This window comes from Dermacentor variabilis, chromosome 2 (assembly GCF_050947875.1).
Source record: "Dermacentor variabilis isolate Ectoservices chromosome 2, ASM5094787v1, whole genome shotgun sequence".
Taxonomy (NCBI): Eukaryota; Metazoa; Arthropoda; class Arachnida; order Ixodida; family Ixodidae; genus Dermacentor; species Dermacentor variabilis.
In genome coordinates this window covers 86178150-86201036 of record NC_134569.1, presented here as the reverse complement: position 1 = coordinate 86201036, position 22887 = coordinate 86178150, and positions in this window count along the sequence as shown.

Here is a 22887-nt window from a genome sequence, read left to right as displayed (position 1 = left end):
AGCAAGAAAAAAAAAGCTACAGATCAATAAGTCAATAAACTTGAAGGTAGCTGTATTAGAGTAACACAAGAAGCAGACATGAATTCAAAAAGCAAGGTCACGCAAGGTCCTTTTAACTTTTTGATTCACCTTAGAAATAAATTTTCTGCTTACAAATCCGGCAAAATTAGGCTACAATCTTAATCTAAACCTAATAACATTTATACAGTTCAAACATCATGAGGGCATATGCAGTAGTTATTAATCAAAATTTAAAATAAAACTTTTTTTTTTATTTTGTGAAGAGTGTGAAGTGTTGCGCTAACTTAGGAGTTTGAAACTAACTAATGTGTATTATATTTTAGTTAGGCGTTCAGTTAAGGTGAGTCAGTTGACCATAACATAATTTGGGAATCCTGGGTCGTTTGGGCACGAAGTGCAAATGACCCTCAACCAAGTTTGAATCTCTGCCCCATTCGCGCGCTAGAGGCGCAGCTGCCAAGCAACTGGCGCACACCTCGTCGGTGCAACGATGGGACACCGGGTGCCGTTCACCCCTATCCCCAGCTGCTCCTGCTCTCGGACTGCAAATATACCTCAGCCGAGGGGTGCAGCATGGTTTCTACTGTCGGGCAAGGTAAGCCTACCTTGGCCGATGGTGGAGACCATCTTGCACCCAGGGTCCTGATGCAAGATGTCTTGGACCTGGGTGCATCCATCTTGCACCCAGGTCCCTGTACACCCAGGACCCTGGGTGCACAGGGTCCTGGCCTTCGCCGAACGTATCTAACCCCATCCCTTCCAATGCCAGTGGCGTTTCGGCTCCTGCTGCTGCTCTCTTTTCTCGCACTTCCCTTTATAATTCCCATCCCTTTGTGCAGCACGGTTGAGGTGCCCTCTGTTGAGAGACAGTTGCTGCACTTTACCCAGCCTTTCACTACCGTTAAACTAAGAATCTCTCGGCATCGACCAAAGAAGGCGAGCATTGCTTCTGCGTCGTGCGCCAGAACAATTCCGTACAAGCAGCGCTACCCTAAATAGCGGAAGAAGAGAAGCAAGAACACTTAGCTCGCAAGCACGCAAATAAAGCAACCAGCGTACTATAACGCTTCGCACGACGATAATTCCCCTGAAGGGTGTGTCGGCCATATTTTCTTACGTGGCTTTCCATCGCGCGAAAGTCGCTGGACTACCACGTGTGCCGCCAAAAAAAAAATGGCTGGGTAACCGCTGCCACGATGGGCACAGCCACACGTCTCACTACGTTTCTTACGCGACGGAAAGAGGAACAGTGCTGACACAGGTGTAGGCTAAGTGCACCGAAAAACGGAAGGCGTAAGCGATTTCCCAGAGTTTTCGCATTGTGCCTAGTACGTCGTGACGTTGTGACAGTTACTTGCGTAGCTGCTGCCCGCGCAAGGGCGCTCATCAATATCAATTCTTTCACGACTTTTTTTCCTAATTGCAGTGCGGCAGAACGTATCAAGTGCGAGCAACACTGTTGCAAGCAAGTGTCGTTTCCGTTTGAAAATCGATCCATCACAGTGTTCTTATAGACCTGCACGAGGCCGGCCCTTTCACAGCTCGCGAAGTGTTGACGCCGACGAAGGGCACCGTTCGCTGTATTCGCTTCATAAATAATGCAGTGCTGTTTGCACGCTAGAGAGATCCCTGCGTATGTGTGTGTACTCGCCAAAGCATTCACAACTGTCTGTAAACGAGGCCTTTCCTGACGCTGGCGCTTGCAGACAGCAGAGAAACAACCCGCGTTTCGTTTTCTTTTTCTTCGTTTCAGCCGTTTCTTGTTTCTTCGTTTCGTTTCAAGACATATGTAGCTGCGTTTTTCTTCCTTATTCTGAGGAAACAAGTAAACACTAATGGGGCAATTCTGATTTGACAGCGAAATTTTTTGTTTACGTTTCCAACGCGAGAATGACTGATACCTTTCTCGTCAGGTGTAAATATTACCGATTGGTACGCAAAGGAATGCGAACCATGGCATCCGTGGCCAATGTGAAATATTTGCGCCTGCTTGGTGTGTGGAGATGATGGATTAGAATGAATAATGAGTGTAGGTTGTTTTAGTTCGCCATGCGTTAAGCTGGTTCGACTATGCCTCCTTTGAAAAATGGGCTTTGGGAATACCTCTAATGCCTGAACATATTCTTGCGGCGTGCTCACATAACTGCCCTACCTGTATGTATGTATGTATGTATGTATGTATGTATGTATGTATGTATGTATGTATGTATGTATGTATGTATGTATGTATGTATGTATGTATGTATGTATGTATGTATGTATGTATGTATGTATGTATGTATGTATGTATGTATGTATGTATGTATGTATGTATGTATGTATGTATGTATGTATGTATGTATGTATGTATGTATGTATGTATGTATGTATGTATGTATGTATGTATGTATGTATGTATGTATGTATGTATGTATGTATGTATGTATGTATGTATGTATGTATGTATGTATGTATGTATGTATGTATGTATGTATGTATGTATGTATGTATGTATGTATGTATGTATGTATGTATGTATGTATGTATGTATGTATGTATGTATGTATGTGCGCGTGCGTGTGTGTGTCCTGAAATACCATGTCCTTTTGCCCCATAACCTGAACGTTCTAGACAAATTATGTTCCGCCGGTTCTACTTTACCAGAGTCATCCCATTAACAGTTAGTCGTCAATCCAAGACGCGCACGTGAATTGGTAACTGCGGCGTTCAGACGAAGCCGTTGATGCATTGCCTCACTGTGAAGGGGAAGCTTCCGAGCTTTCAATTTTCGTCTTATTTTTGTTCCTTCATGAGATTGGCTTAATCGGCAAGCTTTACCTCATGTACGTCAACACCATGACCGTTATATCAATTTTACATACCACAGTAATATATTTTCTTGCCTTGTAGTGCGATGAGCATTCTTTGGGATCGTCACGCGCTTTTAGGTATGATGTATCTTTTTAATCTCTTTCATGCCAACTTGGATTCAAGATTCAAGATTTTATTATCGAAGCACACGTAATACATTTCATATGGCATAAATACGGAAGGAGGTCTCAAAGTCGCAAAACTGAGAGTGAGACCTCCTACAAAACCATATATCAGACAGCAACATTCTGGTAAACCGTGGTAAACACAGAAAGTTGTTATAAAAATGTTCATTCACGAAAAAAATAAAAGATACATATATAAATATAAGAGCGCTTATTATGAACAGTAAGAAGTATTTATGAGTTTAACAAGTATGAGCGCAAAGCGTTTTTAAGCATTTCAAATAATTTCTTCTTTATACCTTCAGGCAACGAATTTCAAAATGATACATATGAGAAGTTAGCTGTTGACATGCCATTGTTAGTCATGGGATTAGGTAAGAGATAGTTATTTATTTCTGCAAACGAGTTGATACATTATGAAACTGATTAGCGTGTAGTAAAAGAATTGTAAGCTTTCCATTCACATATTTATATGTAAGAATGCCGAGAAAGTGTCAGCTTAGCTTTTGAAGCGATAAATCACCATGTCAGTAGAGCAAGAATGATGTATTCGACATGAAGCTGCTGAAGGATATTATTCTTATTAGTTTATTCTGGAGAGGCTGAATGCTTGATAAAAGAGTGACGTACTTGTTTCCCCACAATTACATGCAATAGACAATGTTACTGCGGAAGAAAGCGTAATAAAGCGACAACAATATTTCAGAACGAAAGAAGGAACAAACTTTTAGTAAAATTCGAATAGCACATGCTGCTTTTCGCATAAGCAGTGAGATATTCAAGGTAAACTTTAAATGTTCATTTAGTTTGATCCCAAGAAACATCGCACTACAGGTAGCACGAATTCGAGTATCATCCACATAGACAAAGGAATCGTTAGGAATAATTCGTTTAGTTGACTAAAATATGACAGATTTTGATTTGGATCCCTGGGAATGCGCCCGAATAGACCGCTTGAAAAAAAAAGGACCGCTTGGTCCATTGGTTATGTGCGAGTAAAGATTATTTGTGTCACAGGATATGTGCAAGAAACGTGATGCTAGCAGTAATTGGGGCGTAGTTTAGTTCACCACTTTCTTTCTTGTGTCGGCGTTGCCATGCCGTATCAAAGCCCCTTGCGTCACAACTCATGCAGAATGCGATAGTACATTCTTTTCAATGTTGTCCAGCAGCGTGAAGAAGACGTCGTCTCCTGGCCTTACGGCAGTATTGTGAGCAAGCTCCGAAACGCAGGTTGAACCATTGCCACGGTACTGAATAGTGAGTGATACCTGAGTGTCGACAGCAAAACAATTAAGGCCAGGCGCAAGAGCCACGAGTATAAGTTCAATTGTTGAAGCCGGGAGGACGGTGCGAGAAGTCCTCCCCACCGCCCTCAATGCGTCCACAAAAGGAAGCGAAGTCACCAGCGACACATTTTATTTGTGATTAATTCTCGCGAAACACAACAAACACGAGGGGAGGGCGTGGCGCTAGTTCTGCCTATAGTGACGCGGCTGCCGCATGACTGGCACGATCGCCACGTCCAGCAGAGGTGTATGAAAATTCGGAACGCCCTGGCACACTTCTCACCCACGCAAGTCAATCGCCAAACTAAAGAAAGGTGCCTGCCATGCCAACTTCTAACGAGAAACGAAAACGCAGCAATGCTAATACTACTACTACCAATCAGATTAGTACGTCAACTTACAAAGTTGGGCTTTGACCATTGCGTATACACACGCGTGAGGTGTGTGCCTGGCAAGCCCCTAACGAATGTTTGTCCAATTACCACGTTAACGGCAATGCCGCACGCTTTGGTAATGGTGAGCGCACACTGACTGCGGTAGAAGGAAACGAGTCAAATGCTGTTCAAGAGGGTTGCGCCGGTGAGCAATATAAATAATGGTGAAATTCAGTCTCGTCATTATAGGGCTCCTCCGTTGGGAAAACGGCGAAGGGAAAGCGGAAGGAAGCACCAAGGCTGCAAGCAACGGTCAGTCATAACAAGGCTGCTTGTTGGCGCCAAATGGGCAAAGTTTCATTGTTGGGAAAGAATAGCAAAAGCGGCAAGAAAGCGGTAAGAAGTACACGAGAGAGAGAGCGAGAGAGAGAGAGAGAAAGGCAAGGAGACAGGAAGGTTAACCAGAGAATATATGCGGTTGGCTACCCAGTACCGGGGGAAGGGGAAAGGGAAGAGATATATGAGACAAAAAATACGAAAAGAAACACACACACACACACACACACACACACACACGCACACACACACACACGCACACGCACGCACGCACGCACGCACCATACAGCACTGTTTTTGTGGGTGTTGTCACGCAGTCTGCGAAGGCGTTACACTGTGTTACACAGTGTAAAGTGTTACACAATTCGGCAATAGCACAAGTCCTAATGATTACTGACCAATATCACTGACCTGTATTCGCAGAAAATTTTTAGAACACATTTTATTTTCTCACACATTATGACTCATTTAAATACAAATAACTTACTTTCAGACAGCCAGCATGGCTTCAGGCAAAAAAAAAATCTTGTCAAACAGAATTGTTCGAACTTGTTACTGACCTTCCCGACTACATACATGAGGGAACGTACACAGACACAATATTCATTAATTTTAGAAAAGTTTTCGATCGTAAAGCGCATAAACGATTGATCAAGAAGGTCGATAACCTAGCATTAGATTCTAACACAACCCGTTGGATTGCCGAATTCTTAACTAATTGATATCAACGAGTTGTTCTTAAGGAACATACATCTGGAACCACGCCTGCCCTCTCAAGAGTGCCACAAGGGTCACTTCTCGTACCATTGCTTTTTCTCATCTATATTAACGATACAACGGATAACATAGATTCTCAAATGAGACTTTTTGCTGGCGATTGCGCCATTTACAAGCAGATGTTAACTCTCGAGGATGTCACTAGCTTACAAACATAGCTAGTGCAACAAAGCCAGTGGGGTAAGGTCTGGCATATGGAGGTTTTCTACTTACTAATATTCCTCGAAACGTTTGCACAATAAACAATACAGGTATAGAAAGAGTGCAAAGTTTCATATACCTGGGCGTCTATTCAACCACAGATCTAACTTGGTATACACACGTAGAATATATAACCAAGAAGGCATTTAAGAAATTAGGATTAATCAAACATCGTTTGGTATCCGGCCAACCCAGGAACCAAGCTTCACGTTTACACATCTCTCATCCGATCTTCGTTAGAACATGCATCTTTAACATGTCACCCTGGTACTGTTACTTTGCACAACCGCATCGAGTCAGTACATGATGAGGCGGTAACATTCATACTTTCCTCATATTCAACCTATATGAGCATATCTTTGAGCAGCAACATTTCTGCTCTGAACACCTGACGCGAAAATGCACCTTTAACATTCTTTCATTGTTCATATTACGGCGAGTCAACATTTGTAAGCAATCGTGTTAAACCGGCACATCACATTTCATCCAGGCGAGATCATCAACACAAAGTGCACCCCATATTTGCTCGTACACTAAAGCACCAATGTTCACCGCTAGTGCAATCCATAAACGAATGGAGAGCGTTACCAGAAAATATTGTCACTTGCACGGATGCAGCTTGTTTTCAAAGGGAACTACTGGAGCATATCCATGAATAACGGCTATATATATCTATGTGTATGCGTCTCTTAGAATTACATAAGGTTTTTCTTTTTGTTTTGCTTACTCGTGCACGTCTAAATGTGTCACTCAATCTTTGTATTATGCTACTGCGCTTCCCAATTCCGAGATTCATTTCATTGTTCCTGTTAGTTATGCGCCTTCAAAATTGCGTAATATTTCTCCCGTTGCGTTTGATTTAAATATGAATAGCATCCTGAATGTGTCGTTAAACATCCTTGATACAACGGTGTTTTCTTTTTACCCAACTCATATCATTCTTTTTCTTCTTGTTCGTTCAAGTGTTTCTGTATTTGACACAATGATATTGTATTGCACCCCTTTACCCCTATGTAATGCCCTTCAGGTCCTTTAGTGAGCCTAAATAAATAAATATATATTCATGCATCATGTGCATTGCGCTGCGCAGTGCAGCAAGCTTCGCAGCAGAAGTCGACGTTGTGTGGTGAAATGTCTTAAACGGAATGGTCAAGCCTTTTTCGGTGAAGATCAGAGCTCCTGTAGATCCGTCAACAGTTATCGAGTTCTAAGCGTAAATGTGAAGATGGTCCTTGTATGTCTCGTGCAGCATGAGTGGCGATAGCTGCTTGAGAGCTGGCGACGGGAGTCTTGCTTTCGTTCGAATCCCCGGTACCGACAGTCGAACCTATCGGACGAGCTAAACAGCATGGAGGTGATAGCAGCCGCTCGCCAGGTGCATAATTTCGAGGGATGCAGCCATGGTACGCCGATATCTCCTGGCAAAACGAGGCTCTGGGCCGGTCTTTCAGCAGTGCGGCAAGGTGGTAGAAAGGGGAGCGGATAATGTGCCTGATGTTTGCTCTTGGGCACTTCCAATGGGATGTGAGTTGTGATTGGGCAATCTTAAGCTATCGCAATTGTTTCTGATGTCGATTTGCAGCGCGGCAATCCAAGACAAAGCCTGAGTGCCTGCGCCTGAGCACTCTCGATTGTGAGGATATGGCTTCGGCAGCTATTGCTCAGTATGGGTAATCCGCACCTCAAATACCCAAGAAACAACACCGTGCAGAGTTGTAACATCGCGTGCCCATGACCAGGAATCACGGACGGACGGACGGACGGACGGACGGACGGACGGACGGATGGATGGATGGATGGACGGATGGATGGATGGATATTATGAGCGTCCCCTTTGGAACGGGGAGGTGGGTTGCGCCACCAAGCTCTTGCTATTATACTACCTAATGTCCTACCTAAGTTAAACAATAAAAAAAAGAAAAAAAAGAACACTATGAACTACCACACCCAAATTTTCTGATCCCCTATAGCGAACTGGGCTTTTGTACGTATCCGTCTTTTGTCGTTTCCCTACTTTTCTTCCACTAATCCTCCAATCGCACCTTACTAATGCCTATAGCGGACATGTTTACTTTACCACTGCTCCCGCTGAAACCAAGGGCTTCAAGGAGGCCAGTGGTGCCTAAATCGACCGCTGGGTAGATGTCTTCGCATTCTAATAAAACATGCTCCATAGTTTCCATAGCTTTACCGCAGGAAGCACAAGCTTCTTTTCCTTTTTATATCTCGCTTTGTAAGTACGTGTTCTAAGGCATCAAGATCACGCTTCGAAAAGTTATGAGCTTCCCTTTGAGCTATCATAAATTGTTTCTTTAATGATTTCGTTTTTTCCTCTTAAGTAGTTACTCATGGCAGGTTTCTTTTCCATTGCCGCCACCAATGAGATTATTTAAGCCTCTCTGACTTTCCGCTTGACCTTCTTTGTTGCTATGTTGGTCACCCTACAGGCAGCATACTTGCTGGTAAGCTTCCTAGTTCTTTTCCTCCACTGTGAATCAATGTTTTTCCTGTACAGATACCTGAACACTCTCCCAGCCCATTTACTTTCTTCCGTATATTCCTCAGCCGTTTTGCATACTCAATTTTACTGTGAGCTTCCCTCACTTCAAAACTAGTCCAGCCCATATCACCCTGCACAGCTTCATTTGTAGTCTTCCCGTGAGCGCCCAATGCGAGGCGACCCACTGACCTTTGGTTCCCGTCGAGTCCTGATTGTACCCCTGATTTAAAGCAAACAACCGCATTTCCAAAGTAAGTCCTCGAACCATTACACCTTTCCACATACCTCGGAGCACCTCGTACCTATTGTATGCCCATGCGCTCTGTGCTTCATCATGGCTGAGTTTCTCTTCCCCTTCACGGACATCGCCAAACAGCGCCTCTAGCGGCCACCCCTGCAAACGTGCGCGTTTTCTATGTGAGAGCGTCGTTTCTCGCGAATAACTAATCATATAAGCCAGCTTATCAGTTATTCCCATAGGAGTAGGCGCTGCGCGCGTAGCCCGACATCTCATGCAAGCGTTGCCGTTAATTACGGCCGAAAATCCGTTCCAAAGTGCGGGCGAAGATTGAGGCATGAGAGTCTATGGAAACGTCCAAATTTTGGAGGCTTTTTTTGGCTAGTGAAAAGCTATTTGCGATGAAACTATTGCATCGATTGGTATATTCCCGGGGATTTATCAACCTCAATGACTCAGCTTTCAGCTGGTTGCAGCAGCAGATCTTGATATCGCAAAAATGTTCCAAAATCGCAGTTTTCACAACATGGTCACGGAATTTAATTTGGTAGATATATAAACCTGCTTTTTGCCTGCAGCAGCCAGTCGAAGCGATAGCCGAGCGGCCGAGCGCGCTGAACGACGAGAGATCAGAACCACTGATACCGCGAGCGCGAGTTAGGTTCGAAGCCAGCTCCTCCTTCCTTTTTTTATCACTTTGTCACTGTTTAGTCTGGCAGTTTTCCGCCAAACGACATATTACAATATGCATGTCATCTAGCTATGGTTCTTGTTTTGTTTCTTTCTATCTGCACCAACATTTTCGTAGAATAAAATAGCTGGCTACTTTCGTGAACATGGGAACGTGCTTGCAAATTTCTTTTGCACTTTACGTATCACGTACTTCGAATAATAGATCCCGATAACGTGTTTTGAAAGTTCATTTGTTTCTTAAGATAAAGATTTATGAAGATATTATAAACAAATATTTTTGCCTCTGCAGCTGTGTCATGGGAAATGCGTGTTTTTGCGACTTTTGTGATGCTTGAAACATTCCAGAAAAAAAGAATAAGCTTCAAGTGTGCGCAAATAAAAGACACGAAAGTAGCAAGAACGCCAGGAGCCGCAGACGCAGTATCGTACAAAGGAATATAGTTGAAGCTATATGACGGAGTACATTCGCATTATATCAAAGCAGTATTTTTGCGTACCTTATCATGGGGGCAAGTGAAGGCTGCCCGAATTATTGCACATGCTTCTTTGTCGAGTACAAACAGGTACCTCGAAACTTAAGAATTATATCATCAATATGTAACGCACGTGTCTTATCATTTGAAGCATTCCCATATAGCGTCACGAAATTTCAGAAATACTAAAGGTCTTCGTATCTTTGCACCACGACGCACGCAGAGGAGTATTGGAAATTTTATGCGAAAACACACAGGGACGTATTAGTGTAGCCTGTCATGTAAAAAGAGAGAACCCAACCGCAGATTCTTTTTGAGTTATACCCGCGAAGTATTGCAAAAAGACCTTGCCTTCGGCTACAAACACAGATGCTATACCATTCTGCTGTTCAGTTCTTAACTCACTCTGTTGCTGAGTCAGGTCACAGCACCGTGATATAATTACTGGTGCAATTCTTCCGGTATTCTGGGAGAATGTTCTTCTACCCTAAATTTAACGCGTTTGAACATTTGAAGAAACCTGAGAAAGGGCATTGAGGGCTCTTTTATTAGAATCGTTTACGACCCACATGGACGCGGTGGTTTTGTTATGATCACGCCGGTGCCCTCTGTGCATAATTTATCATTTTCTCCACTGCCTGTAAATAAAGTATAAAATTGTCGTTAGTTCTGCGTGATTAGCACAATGACAGTTGAGCCTTTCTATAGGGTCTCACTAAGCCACACATTCCCTCTTCTGCCATAGTGCCGCAAGACACGTCAATGTCGTCCTCGAATTTCGCCTTTTTAGTTTCCGCGAAAGCTTAGGGAGGTAAACGAGACGAGCTGGCGAAGTTTCGAAGTAGTCCTGACATTTGAGTGAAATTTCATAGGCAAGTTTATTATACTTCAATGCTTTACGTATTTATTATAACTCATTTGTGCTAATGATGATTTCATACATGCGAGTTGAGTTCGTGTACTCAGTACATCACGTTTGCGATGGCTGTTCTGAAGATTAGCCAGGCAGAAGCGCTGCATGACGTTGGCTGGAAGGCAATTCATTAAATAACTGTGTGCAGAATGAAGCAAATGCAGGTGACCGTTGGCACAGTCGCCGCCAAAAGGTTACGCGGCGAGGTTTTGCGAATAAGTTCATTTTCAACGCAGCTAAGCCCAGAGCCAGTAAAGTTATGCAGAACCGTTGGTTACTCTAGACCAGTGCATGCTGAAAGTCCGAATTCAACGCTGCGTGCATACATAGCAGAAATATAGACCGTTTTTTTTTCAGATTGCGCGTTTCGTAAGCTTTCCACGCTGACTATACGTTATTAAGGCGAGCCTGCATTCTGACTTACACGTGATGACAAGCGCCGAGTTCTTGGTGATGGAGTATTGGAGGGTAGAACCTATTCAAGATCAGGCTACTCCACGACGCAAATCTAGCGATAGACGCTCAGCATGCTTTTTGTTTAGTGAGACTGATGGTGAAATATAGTCAGAGTAAATGAATCTTACCGTCCAATGCTGTACATACTCGCGTGTACTGCAGAGGTTCTATATCGCTGAATATTCTATACTAATTCGGTATTGCGCATTCCTATTCGAATTTTGGCCTGCCTTACGCCTACCTGTCTTACGCTGACCGAAATAGGCGGTTGCTTCTTGGGATGTAGCCGAGGCTGTGGTAGATGTGATTAGTAATGCTGTATGCGTGAGTAGGCAGATGGGGATTATAACATGAAGTACGTCGATGTACCTAAGTTAAGTCACGGTCAAAATTACAGAGCCCCTTATTGTATATATTAAACTCATCTGAAAGCGTCTCCAATAAAGCTCATAAGTTTAATAATATTAGGACTTATTAGCCTTCTGTCAGGCTATTTGGAAGACCACTGTGTACGAAGTTTTGTTATGTGTTAAATTACAATAATATCATCGCTTCCAAGAAACGTGACTGTATAAGGCCACCTTCCTCGGGCATACTTCATTTCGGCTGGTTACCATCGCCTGACTCATGAGCTTTACATTTTTAAATCTGCCCGATGGCGTAAGTCATGTCGCGGGACAAAAATAAATAGTTTCTAAAGAATGAGCCATCACATTCACGACAATGTCCGGTACGTTGGATCGAGTCGTCGTCTGTCACAAAAATGACTTGTCACCATGCGGTTTCTTTTCTGAAAAACTTGACGAACTCGCACAAGGGTAATTCCAACTTGGACATGACGCTTGTCACCTTTCATATGCCGGAGGGGCGCGTTCTTCGTGCGTATTTCTGGCGCATGTCACCGAAAGGCTCAAGCCTTTAAACAACGAGAGTTTTTTTTTAGAATCACTTCGGTGGCTGCACAGAAAGCGCGGATAATGTCCGCTTTTGACACACACGTTCTGAACGAAGACACATATTTACGAGAAAGGGCCTCTTATGTTACCAATGGCCAGAAACTGATCGACAAATTACGCTTCACTGTTCCGATGTGTAGAAATCTGCTGCCTGTTTTCCATATTATGACAAAAAAAAATTGTTTGGGGAGTGTCAGTAGCCCTATACGTAAAACAGTAAATACGATCAGAGTCACATCAACTGTCATATAACATAAACTACAAGACTGAAAGTGTACTTCATAATACTCCCAAGGCAAACGATAGTGCGTGTGATTCATTTCAATTTCTTATCTCTCCTAGGGTAAAAATGTACTGTTCAGATCTTAAACAAAGTTGAATTTTGCGAAAATTCATAAAAATTTTGTTCTTCAACATGTGTTCCTATTGTTCATGCACATAACATATTTATCCATCATATATATGGTGAGAACAGAATTAAGTCTACTTGTGAATCAATTCAAAGTTAAACTGCCTTCTCCACTTGTAGGGAAAATGCCGTAGGCACTTGAAAGTGTCATAACACACGACCGTTTGTTTGCATAAACTTTCTGGCTATAGGCCTGAAATGAAAATCTTCACTGTATTGCACAGTTTTGTTATTTCGCAACAAATTTCATCCACTGCATTTATGAAACATCGCAATTTTTGGTATTTTAGCGTGTGAGTCCAGAAATACATGAGCAGTTTGTTTTTGGAGAGAATTTGTAAATGCGATACAAATTTCAAGAAATCGTTGCTTAGGTTGTTATTTCAGTAATGAAGACGAAAAATTTTCATGCAGCGACAAAATAAGGGTCTAAGAGCGACAACTGGCTTTGCTTTGCTTTTTCCTTTTTTTTTGGAACGACATAAAATTATTAGGCAGGAAGTCAACAAGAATACAGCATATCCTAGACGAAGATGGAAACAAACTGGAAGGCGAAGCGGCATCAAATTCTATCCGAGAAATAACAGCCGAATCTTTCCAAGACAATGACGACGTTGTATTTGAAGAAGAAAAGAAAAAGCATGAGAGAGAACCGGATGGAAACGTAGCTGGTGCTGACAAATTTCAGCTGGAATAAAGCCGAAGAGATAATTCCTACTCCCCAATGAGATTCGTCGGCGGTGCTTCAAAGCTTGTCGCCACTTACGAAGACACAAAAAAAATATCTACGGACTTTAGGCAGAGAACAGTTCAGCGGTAACGCGGCACGGTCGTCGCGCGTCGTGTTCATGCAGACGATTCCAGCTTCTATCACTGCGAGCGGGCGTTGACAGCTTCCGCGTCATGTTTCCTACCCTCTTAAACAAAATTACACCCTTCGGGGTGTATATCTGCCACACAGCAATAATCGTCATCTATCTTGCTCACCTTTCCTTTCTTTACCGCTGCGAGCCCGGTATTTCCAAGTCCCGAACAGCATGCGCGTTATCAGCATGACAGAGCATTATCGACAGGAAAGTAGCGAGCGCAGCGTTTTCAATAAAGGAAACGCAAGCAAGGCAGATGGAGATTATCCTTCATGTGACAAATATACACCCCGAAGGGTGTACATTTGCGTAAGCGTGTACGTCTATGACACCAGAGCAGCGCACGTGACAAGTGTGAAGACGCCAAAGCGTCAGCAAAGCTATAGCTCCTGCGCCGCGGCACGCGTGATATTGTCACGTGGTAGTGACGTTAAAGAACACAGTAGCAATACTGTGAAAGACTAAACTAGCTTTTATTGGGCGAACCTGTGCCCGTAAAGACAGGCTACACTTAAAGCACAACGATAGCGGCGAACACAGTCGGCGATCGGCGAAAATCTGACCAGTGATCAAGCGCGTCGGCTTTTATAGATCAGTCGTCGAATGTTCCAGAGTAATCGCTGACACCCGCGTGCCTTCCACAAAGTTCTACGCTATTCGCGTCTCGCATGCATGCAATCAGATTACGCAAGGTTCGGCGACGACAGCCAGCGGATAGAAGCATCGATAACATTCTAGAAATTTCCGATACATGTAGACGCGTCCTGCGCTGAGTGATAACATTTCTTAGGCGGTAAAAGCGCTCACCCGTAAAAGATAAACGAGTTCACGTGTCAATATTATGTCGTGTAGCTTGTGCCACTATAATATAAGCAGCGGCGCGATTTTGCAAGGATAGTGCGCACCTTCGTATCTTCGGCAGCACCACGAAAAAGGACATTTAGCGCGTTCAACGTTATCAGCAACTTGGGGATCATGGTAAATGCGCTTTTTCCTTAATTTTCTTTTGTATATGCGAGCCACGTTTGGCGGCAGAAGGGTACAAACGTGGCTGTACTGAAGTGTACAGCCGCGAAAGATAACAATCGCGACGAAACGGGGGCCACGACATGGATATTTCCGTGTCCTCATATTTACTAACTATAGCGGATGAAAATGACTTTTTTTTAGAGCGCAGCTCTTTGGCGTCCGTTCCTGGGTTTCGCGTCATCGTCGGCGTTGTCGTCGGCCTCGTAACCAGCTCCGCCCCCCTTTCATCCCCCCAGCGCTAGCAGCGACCGACTGATACCGCTGGATGCCGCTGACGCCGCTAGAGAGTCAACATAACGTGACTGCATAGAACACCGTCGCCGCCATGCAGAAAGAGGAGGAAAGGGTCCCCCCCCCCCTGTTCTTGTGTGGCGGATAGGGTGCTCTTCAGTTGCCGACGCGCCGGTTATTTCACGTAGGCCCCGGCACGTCGACGAATACGTGACCACCTTCCCACGGCTAGACCTGGTTCTTAGCGCTGCGGAAGCGAGGGTATCATATTGTTTGTGTCGGCATCGGCGGCGTTGTCCCTGAAACCAACTCCGCAGCTGGGGTTGACTCACTATCGGCGTCAGCGGCATTGGTCAGTCGCTGCTATCTCTTCCCTCCTCCCTTTATCGTGTTGTCCGCTTGCTGCGCGCGCTTCTGCCCCCATCGTTTGCCGCTGGGTGTACACGCCGCCCCCCTCCCCCCTCTTCCTGAGAGTCTCCGGTTGTCAAAGCGCCGGCTCGAAATTAATTCCTTTCTTCGCTCCTCCTCCAATGCAACCCCTGTGCGGTGGCAATCAGAGAGCCAGATCGGTGGCGGCGGATCTGTATATGTGCACCGCCCGAGCCGAAATTGCCGCTGCCGTTCGCCCTGTGCGGTGGCAATCAGAGAGCCAGATCGGTGGCGGCGGATCTGTATATGTGCACCGCCCGAGCCGAAATTGCCGCTGCCGTTCGCCACTGCGAAATTATCTGCCAGTTCTTTCTGAGCCATGAGCGAGACGACCGATGGAAGTCCTCCGTCTGCTGCTGCTGCTGCTGCTGCTAAACGAGCTGCCAGAGCAGAGGCCCAGCGCCGTCGCCGTCAGAATCCAGAGGTGCGTGCCGCCGAAGCAGAAGCTTACCTAGTGGAGTCTTTGTTAAAGGAATACGTGTGAAAAATAAAAAAAAATTCTGTGATAGCGCATACATGTGTTGCTCGATTTCTTTGCCTCAATCTATCGAAAAGGTGAAACAGCTTATTTGCTGCGCTCAAATTTCGCATTAGGAAGTAACGTAATCGTCGGTAATTTTTTCTTTCTTGGAACAGTAACGATAGACGCATATCACAGTGACGCATGTATGTAGGCGTGGGCTAACTTAATATGGCTGCAAACCATTTTTGCCATGCATCTGTCAGGTGTCAATGCAGCATGCGCTAGCTACATCGAATCTGCGAGGACCCTGCCACACGCGAAACACTGGAGGCAGTGCTCCGAGTGCCAAACGGCGTAAGGATGCGACTGGAATGGCTTTTCCGAGCATCGAACTACATGCACATCAGTACTCGCACATCTGCGAATGAAAAATCAGAAAGCTTGCAGTGCGCTTGCTGATCTAAAGAATTCCAGCAAAGGGCAAGACGACACCTGCGCCTGTCGCAGCGACACTGCATTCACATGGCGGTAGCAGACGACAGCGGAGCCGGCGCATCTTCATCCGGGCTCTTTGGCGGGCTGCCACTGTAGGGGCACACGCGACTATCTGAAAAGGTTCATTAACGGGCTACGCGGTACGCAAAGGCCGAACCCAGCTAAACAAATGAGCTAGTGAAAGCCGCGGCGATTGGACATAAAATAAGCAAAGATAAACAAGATTCTTCTGTATATTGACCGCATTATCAACATCAACAAGAATGCGGGGCGTTTAATCTGAGGAAAAGCTGAATAGTTAGGTAACCTGAGCGCCAAGCCTGATATTCTAATTTTTAATATATAATAAAGGCTCGCATATTTCCCTCCCACCAGTTTGACTATATATATATATATATATATATATATATATATATATATATACATATATATATATATATATATATATATATATATATATATATATATATATATATATATATAGATATGCAATAACTTCGCAGATACACGTCAGTCTTGACAATCATTGCTAATTACGCTTCAGAAAAAACTTGAGGCTCTGACACCGACCACATCATAGCTCTCCGGCATTCACCGCGGCAAGAAAAAATTGGAGGACGCTTAAGCATCGCCTTCAAGAGTGGAACGCGACAGCGTTCCCGGCCACCCGCCAGGGGTGTAAGACAATGGGCTACGGCGCAGCGACTACGCGCCCCGCATCGGACGCGGTGAGCGTCGAGCAACGCAGCGTTCGGCGCGACAACGAAATGTGCGCCTGAGCAAGCAACGCACGCCTGAGCCTTAGAAACAGCGCGTTCACTAGAGGCGCTTTTGTACCGCTTTGAAGCATCGAACTCGTGGCTCAGTGGCAACGTCTCCGTCTCACACTCCGGAGACCCTGGTTCGATTCCCACCCAGCCCATCTTGGAAGTTGCTTTTTATTTATGAAGTGCCTGCCGTGATTTATCGCTCACGGCCAACGCCGCGGACGCCGACACCGACACCGACGCCGACGACACCGGCTTTTCTGCGACACGAGCTCCTTAACGCTATCGCGTTAAAATTGGAGGACGCTTAAGCTTTGCCTTCAAGAGTGGAACGCGACAGCGTTCCGGTCGACCCACATCGGACGCGGTGAGCGTCGAGCAACGCAGCGTTCGGCGCGACAACGAAATGTGCGCCTGAGCAAGCGCAAGAAACAACTCGTTTCTAAGGCAACACCGCGTTCACTAGAGGCGCTTTTGTACCGCTTTGAAGCATCGAACTCGTGGCTCAGTGGTAACGTCTCCGTCTCACACTCCGGAGACCCTGGTTCGATTCCCACCCAGCCCATCTTGGAAGTTGCTTTTTATTTATGAAGTGCCTGCCGTGATTTATCGCTCACGGCCAACGCCGCGGACGCCGACACCGACACCGACGCCGACGACACCGGCTTTTCTGCGACACGAGCTCCTTAACGCTATCGCGTTAAAACTGTAGCAAAACTCGCCTTAACATCTTCGTTGAAAAAACGCGTTTTGAAAACGGCGTAAGCTCTCTGGATACGTTTAGCGTTAATACGGTGCATTAAAGCATTTCCCAACGACAATGTCAACTGACATACAGGTGAGCTTGAGAAAAATAGTGAAGGGGGAAGGGGAAGGGGGTCTCCGCTCCCAGCAACAAACGGGAGATTCCTGAGTAAGCGTTGCATTTGGCGCCGGCATGCAGTCACTGACCTGACGGACGACATTACTGCCGTAAACGAATAAAAAGCACTTTTCTTGTGCTTGGGACGCACGGCGCGAAAGGTTTCGCTTGCGCTTCTGGGCACTTTGCCTCTTCTCGGAGGCACACAAACAGCCCCCAAGACACCGAAAGGGCGATTGGAGTGCCTATCGACTGACTCTAAACGCGCCTTCGCTCGAATTCTGACCACATATTGACAAAACACTCACCATACACTATAGCATGGCGCGGCAAATAAAGAAAATAAAAGAAAAAAAGTCCAATAGGAGGAACGTATCCGTGGACAAACAGTACAGAGCGGTCCGAATGCGCCATAGGCGATATGAAGTCATGCGGCCCGGGTATAGTTGACAAAGAGAATGGAATTTGCGCGACAGTGCGTACATGCGCGGACGTAAATATGTTGCTGAAGTAAAGGTAGGGTGGCGTGACAGACGTACGACTCGTAGAAACAAAAGTGTTAAAAAATAAAGTGCGTTTCCGGTGGGGGCATCTGACGCCGTCGTTGCAAGTGGGTCGGTGTTTCCCTCTTTCGCTGCATAGACAGCAGGCAGAGGAACGCACATTCAGAATTTGTACGTATATGCGAAACATGCAGGGCGAGTGGATTCTGAAGTAGGGGTACACGGAAGAACTCGGCACAAAGAGAACATAAAAGAAAGGAAAGAAACGAGATGGATGAAAATGATATATTCGCCACACCGATCGGCATCGATCGCGCCGAAAGAAAGAAGAGGAAACGCAATGAAAGCAATTTCAAACGAAATAAAATGCAAATGATTCCGGTCGTTGAATCTGAGCGCAAATTTCCCGGAAGGCTTATAGCTGTACTCCCTTCCGCTTGCGACACTCGCTGACGCAGGCAAGTGCCGTTTGCTTCAATTTTATTTATTTCTCATTCTCTCTCTCTCTCTCTCTCTCTCTCCTTTCTCTCTTTCTTTTTTTTCTTGCCATTGTTGGAGCGCCAATAGCGAAGAATCATCGTGAGCGTCAAATAATGGTGAATATATGGATTCTGAAACACACACCAGAAAATCGATTACTATGTTTTCGACGACGACGACGACGAATGGCGTATTTTCTTTTCATTTATTTATTTGATACTTACTGGGGACTCAAGAGACAAGCGTGGTAAGCACCCGTATTGAAGAGATAATACAAAGTGAGCGAATAAACAATGAACAGTAAATTTAATAAAGTATTAGCGGTAAGGTTACAAGAACGAGAACTAACGCAAGAAAAGTAAGACACAACAGTCAAACGTAGAATGTATAGCGGATATGCCTGGTTTAGCTAATACATGAATGGAGGACCAACGTCAGCTGAGAAATAGCCAGGCGCACAGATGAGACGAGTGTATATTCATAAGAGATAGAAACGGGGCCCAAGCAGCAGCCAGAGCCTTTGACCTTCTTTCCTCGAGATACCTTCATCGTTCGCTTTTCCGGAACAATATACTTTAAAGACTAACTAAATTTCCAAATGATACCCAATGTTTCCAGCGACTTTATGACCAAAGCACGGGCTTCAAGATTTCTAGTGCCCTGTGGGGGCCGTAAATACCTACGGATGCTGAAAACTAATAAGGGAAACTTTGAGGATACGAGTATCTGACATCAATTTGAAAAACAACATATGTCATGAAATCATCAGAAATAAAAAGAAACTACACAGAGTTAGCAATGCTTGTTTTATTCTTTTATTTTTTAAGTGTGCATAGGACGCGGATGCAAGAGCAAGCGGTGTTCTTTAATAGTTAATATCTCGACGAACTCTCAGATGCTCACAAAAATTTATTTGGATAGCCTATGCGCAGATGGTTTGCCAAATTTATGCAAAGGCCTCATAATTTAGTCAACGATTATCTGTAGAATTCCTGAAAACAGCCCGTTTGCAAGTACACGGATCATAATGGACCGAAATAAATAGGGCCGCTTAAGCATTTTTGTTTACCAGACACCGGTGAGTCACGCCAAACAGGCCAGTTCTCGTCTGGTCGCCAAAACTAGATAGCATTGTTCCTTGCCACTACTAGGTGGCGTTACGAGAGCGGAAGAAAGAACAGGTGGATATGTTGGAAAGGGTTCTCTCCCGCTACCACATGGGGTGTCTTAATGGCAGTAGTAGCGTAGCGCCTGCGAGAACAACCTATCGACAACGAAGAACCCTGGTGATGGTTTTACACTGCGGTGCATGCAGGGTACTTTTGCCATTGTGCGGGCTGGCACCATGTATGGCGCTCACTGGCAGGCTGTTCGACGCTCGTAAACCATTAAAAGCAACGCTGAAACCTCTACAAGGGTCGTATTCTAGGTCGATTACCTTTCGGGACATCGCTTTCTTCTTCTTCGTCGTCATCATCATCATCGTCATCATCATCATCATCATCATCCTCGTTACGCTCACAGCAGAGCAAAGGCCTCTCCCATACTTCTCTAACTACTCCAGTCATGTACTAATTGTGGCCATGTCGTCCCTGCAAACTTCTTAATCCTATGCGCCCACCTAACTTTCCCCTGCCCCCTGCTACGTTTCCCTTCCCTTGGAATCCAGTCCGTAACCCTTAATGACCATCGGTTATCTTCCCTTCTCATTACATGTCCTGCACATGCCCCCCCCCCCATTTCTTTTTCTCGATTTCAACTGAAATATCATTAACTCGCGTTTGTTCTTGCACCCAATCTGCTCTTTTCTTATCCCTTAACGTTACATCAATTATTCTGCTTTCCATAGCTCGTTGCGTTATCCTCAATTTAAATAGAACCCTTTTCGTAAGCCTGCAGGTTTCTGCCCCGTACGTGAGTACTGGTAAGACACAGCTGTTATATACTTTTCTCTTGATTGATAATGGCAACCTGCTGTTCATGATCTGAGAATGCCTGCTAAACGCACCCCAGTCCATTCTTATTCTTCTGATTATTTCAGTCTCAGGATCCGGATCCGCGGTCACTACCTGTCCTAAAGTAAATGTATTCCCTTACCACTTCCAATGCCTCGCTACCTATCGTAAACTGCTGTTCTCTTCTGAGACTGTTAAACATTACTTTAGTTTTGTGCAGATTAATTTTTAGACCCACCCTTCTGCTTTGCCTCTACAGGTGCATGCATTGCAGTTGGTGCCCTCAGTTACTAAGCAAGGCAATATCATCAGCGAATCGCAAGTTACTAAGGTATTCTCCATTAATTCATATCCCCAATTCTTCCCAATCCAGGTCTCTGAATACCTCCTGTAAACACGCTGTGAATACCATTGGAGAGATCGTATCTCCCTGCCTGACGCCTTTCTCTATTGGGATTTTGTTGTTTCTTTATGGAGGACTACGGTGGCTGTGGAGCCGCTATAGATATCTTTCAGTATTTTTACATACCGCTCGTCAATACCCTGATTCCGTAATGCCTCCATGACTGCTGAGGTTACGACTGAATCAAACGCTTTCTCGTAATCAATGAGAGCTACATGTAAGGGTTAGTTATATTCCGCACATTTCTCTATCACCTGATTGATAGTGTGAATATGGTCTATTGTTGAGTAGCCTTTACGGAATTCTGCCTGGTCCTTTGGTTGACAGAAGTCTAAGGTGTTCCTGATTCTATTTGCGATTACCTTAGTAAATACTATGTAGGCAACGGACAGTAAGCTGATCGGTCTATAATTTTTCAAGTCTTTGGCGTCCCCTTTCTGATGGATTATGATTATGTTAGCGTTCTTCCAAGGTTCTGGTACGCTCGAGGTCATGAGGCATTGTGTATATAAAGTGGGCAGTCTTTCTAGAACAATGTTCCCACCATCCTTCAACAAATCTACTGTTACCTGATCCTCCTCAGCTGCCTTCCCCCTTTGCATAGCTCGCCAAGGCGTTCTTTACTTCTTCCGGCGTTACTTGTGGGATTTCAAATTCCTCTAGACTTTCCTCTCTCACATTATCGTCGTGGGTGCTACAGGTACTGTATAAATCTCTACAGAACTCCTCAGCCAGTTGAACGATCTGATCCATATTAGTAATGACATTGCCGGCTTTGTCTCTTAACGCATACATCTGATTCTTGCCTATTCCTAGTTTCTTCTTCACTGTTTTTAGGCTTCCTCCGTTCCTGAGAGCCTGTTCAATTCTATCCATATTATAGTTCCTGATGTCCGCTGTCTTACGCTTGTTGATTAACTTGGAAAGTTCTGCCAGTTCTATTCTAGCTGTAGGGTTAGATGCTCTCGTACATTGGCGTTTCTTGATCAGATCTTTCGTCTCCTGCGATAGCTTACTGGTATCCTGTCTAACGGAGTTACCACCGACTTCTATTGCACATTCCTTAATGATGCCCATAAGATTGTCGTTCATATCTTCAACACTAAGGTCCTCTTCCTGAATTAAGGCCGAATACCTGTTCTGTAGCTTGATCCGGAATTCCCCTATTTTCCCTCTTGCCGCTAACTCATTGATCGGCTTCTTACGTACCAGTTTCTTCCGTTCCCTCTTCAAGTCTAGGCCAATTCGTATTCTTACCATCCTGTGGTCACTGCAGCGCACCTTGCCGAGCACGTCCACATATTCTGTGATGCCAGGGTTAGCGCAGAGTACAAAGTCTATTTCATTTCTAGTCTCGCCATTCGGGCTCCTCCACGTCCACTTTTGGCTATCCCGCTTGCGAAAGAAGGTATTAATTATCCGCATATTATTCTGTTCTGCAAACTCTACTAATAACTCTCCCCTGCTATTCCTAGAGCCTATACCGTATTCCCCCAATGACTTGCCTCGAGCCTGCTTCTTGCCTACCCTCTCATTGAAGTCACCCATCAGTATAGTGTGTTTTGTTTTGACTTTACCCATCGCCGATTCCACGTCTTCATAGAAGCTTTCGACTTCCTTGTCATCATGACTGGATGTAGGGGCGTAGACCTGTACGACCTTCAATTTGTACATCTTATTAAGTTTCACAACACGACCTGCCACCCTCTCGTTAATGCTATTGAATTCCTTTATGTTACCAGCTATATCCTTATTAATCAGGAATCCGACTCCTAGTTCTCGTCTCTCCGCTA